This window comes from Myotis davidii, unplaced genomic scaffold, assembly GCF_000327345.1.
Source record: "Myotis davidii unplaced genomic scaffold, ASM32734v1 scaffold2330, whole genome shotgun sequence".
NCBI classification, from domain to species: Eukaryota; Metazoa; Chordata; class Mammalia; order Chiroptera; family Vespertilionidae; genus Myotis; species Myotis davidii.
The window spans coordinates 39,282-42,628 of NW_006281908.1; positions in this window are offsets into that span (position 1 = coordinate 39,282).

Genomic DNA, 3,347 nt, shown 5'->3' on the forward strand with positions numbered 1-3,347 from the left:
CTTTCCTGCCCCCTGCTCACTCCTCCAGCCACTTTTCAATCATTTAAATAAATAAATTGAAACGATAATTCCAGTTAATGCAATAGTCACAATTCCTAGGTAGGGCCCCCAAGATTTCACAGCCTGAACTACCCAGAGCATGTGATGGTGATATCACTCCCATGGTTGTTAATGCTTTACTGTATGGCAGACTTGACCTTTGAAGGGGAGACTTTAAAAGCAAAGAATTTTCTCCAGTTGCTGTCAGAAGAGGAGGGCAGAGGGAAAATCAGATTCTAAGCACAGGATTTGATGGGCCTCTGTTGGCTTGAAGATGGGGGAGAGGGGAGTTAAATGATAAGGAATACAGGTGCTGTCTAGGAGCCAAAAGGGGACCCAGCTAACTGCCAGCCAGGAAATGGGACTCTCAGGCCTATAGTCACGGGGAACTGAATTCTTCCAGTAACCCAAGAGTGGGATATTCCCTGGGTTCCAGATGAAAGCCCAGCAGGTCAGCCCCTCAGCTTTAGGCCTTCTGGACCCTGAACAGAGGACTTAGTGAAGCCCACCTGAGCTTAAGCCTGACTTACGGAATTATGAAATAATAGTTTATTGTGATTTGTTAAGTTGCAGTAGAAAACTAGCATTGTTTTAAGTACTTCCCTGGACAGATAACCAAGAAACTAAGGGCATAACTACTTAGCATTAGAAAGGGAATTTTTAGAACTTATTAATTTTTATTAGCATTAGAATGTACTAAACACAGGGTGGGGCAAATGTAGGTTTAGAGATGTGAGAACATGAAACAGAGATTATTCTTGTATTATTATTTACTAATGTATTATTTTCCATACAACGGTAAACCTACTTTTGCCCCACCCTGAATATCTACAACATGGATGAATCTTTTGATCCAAAGAAACCAAAATTCAAAGAAGTTATATTCTATGATCACATCTCTATAAGTTCAAATAGGAAAAACTAATTTATGGTGATAGAAATCAAGAAATGCTGCCTCCGAGGGAGAGACGGGATTGGCTAGAAAGGGTTGTGAGAGAGCTTTCTGGGGTGATGGAAATATTTAACGTCGTGTTTTGCTAGTGGTTTCTGGATATATCTAATTGTGAAAACTTGTAGAAGGAATACTTACCATGCACATGTTTCTACATCATTAATATACTTCAGTAAAATAAATTAAAATGTAAAGTAAGTGAATTCCTCGGTCATCCTCCAAGGTTGAAGTGATCACTGGCACCTCTGAATTGCAGGGAACATGCGAAGGGTTCCTCAGGCAGTGAAGCAGGAGCTGCCTTGTGACATTTCACCTGCTGTTTTGAACATCTATGTCTTGTCTAGCCACTCAGTTTTTAATTTTTTTATTTTCTCCCACTTCCCAATGCCAATGAATTTATGAGCTCTTTGATGGCAAGGTTATCACAGGGCCTACCAGAATGCCTTCCCTAAAATAAGCATTCAATAAGTAATTGGTGATTTGGTTAATTTATACCGAAAAATAAGGGGAAAATATATGATAGAAAAAGGAAGGAAAATAATACCAAATAATAAATTGCATGTATCTAACTTAATTTTCAATAACAGTTACAACCTTGTCTGTTATTCAAATATTCAGCTATTATTAGAGCTCCAGTATTTAAATATCATGTTCATAATGTGATTACGTGGGTAATCATTAAGTGACTTCCTAGATCTTGTCTCTTAAGGCAGCTAGACTCTTGTCTCATCTTCACAAAATAGCTCCCTTTGGGATAACCAATGTCATATTTCCTTTCTCCCATAAGCAATAACCCAACGTTCCTAACCAGCTTCCTCTCCTACCGTTGCTATGAAATAACTGAAATTGTGATTGCCTTCCTCCTTGAAGCACAATCTTTTATTAATTAGATAGTAAGCCTTCTACAGAATTATTAACTTCTGTTAATGACAATGTGCTATCAAGATTAGATATGATAATTTTGTTTAATAAAGATTTCTACCAAAATAATTTAAACAGCTGTAATTAAAGGAGGGATCCATGAAATGTATCTGTAAATACATATACTACATTTGAAATACAAGATAATAAAAATAGGGCTTAGCCATAGAACAGTATGAATTCATGGAACTACAAGAAATATTAGTAATAATTGACTGTATTAAGCATCAGGGCTCTGTTCCATTTTCCAGTCCACTAATCTATTCAATCTACTTTTAATTAAAACTCACTGCCTCCTGTAATCTTAAACTAATCTTTGAAAATTGAAGACATGAAAAAAAAAAAAGCAAAGAAAGTAGTTTTTGCTGACAGACGATAGAGCACAATCGCTGGACTTTTGGGTTTTCACCTGCTAATTTCGGAAGTCCGGGTCACCCTCGGGGGGCTCTCTAATATTCTGTTTCATCCTCTAATGAGGGGCTGTGTCTCTCCACAGTGGTCTCTGTGATTTAGCTTTGGCGTTATTACTTTCCCTGTCTCAGACGGATGTAACTGAGGATCTAGCAGACGGCCAAATAATATAAATACTGGTCATCCGGATGCCTTACAAACTAATGGTTGATGCTTGAGACATCAAAAGACCTGGATTCTAAATGCCTGCTAGGTCATTGTTCTTAAAAATAAGCCACAGTTGTGCTGACTGAGTATCTTATTTCTTGGGTCAGTCTAGATGCCAGTACCCTGCATACATGACCTATCATTTGCCTCCACAGTCTGTAATTATCTGTGCTCACGCCGTATAGGAGGGAGAATGGATGTAACACAAGATTAGCATTTTTAAAAATGTAAGTTACTATAAGCCCCATACACAGAATAATGTGGCAGATATCTTAAACATGATGACGCCTGGTTTTCCCATGAGATGATTCTGAGGATTCAATACAACATATGTACTTTTAAAAAAAATAATTTTCATTGAGTTCCAATTTACACACACAGTGTTCATTCTGATGAGTTTTAACAGTCTGTATATTTGTCTGTGTAAAATTGCCAGAGGAGCCCTATTCCATGGTATGAAACTTCAAAAGACTTGGATTCCAAGTGCCTGCCCCTGTCATAACTGTTCTAAACTCCTGGGGTAAAGGTGTGATGCCAGAGGGTAAGCATAAAGATGAACACAGATACCCATAAGAATAAGGTGTGATGGAGTAGCTGAAAACATAATTTTTGTATTAAAAATTCTATAAGAATTTAAGATGTAAATAAAAAAAAAAAAAAACACCTTTCATGCTAGCGCTAACAGTGTTGGGCAAGGTTACCTTTTCCCAGGCAATGTTCACTCTCCTTTGGGGTCCTGTGGTGGAAAAGGACAAAGGGCCCTGGGACTCTAAGTCTTTAAAAGAAGGAGGAAGCCACGTGAAAGGGTGTGTTGATT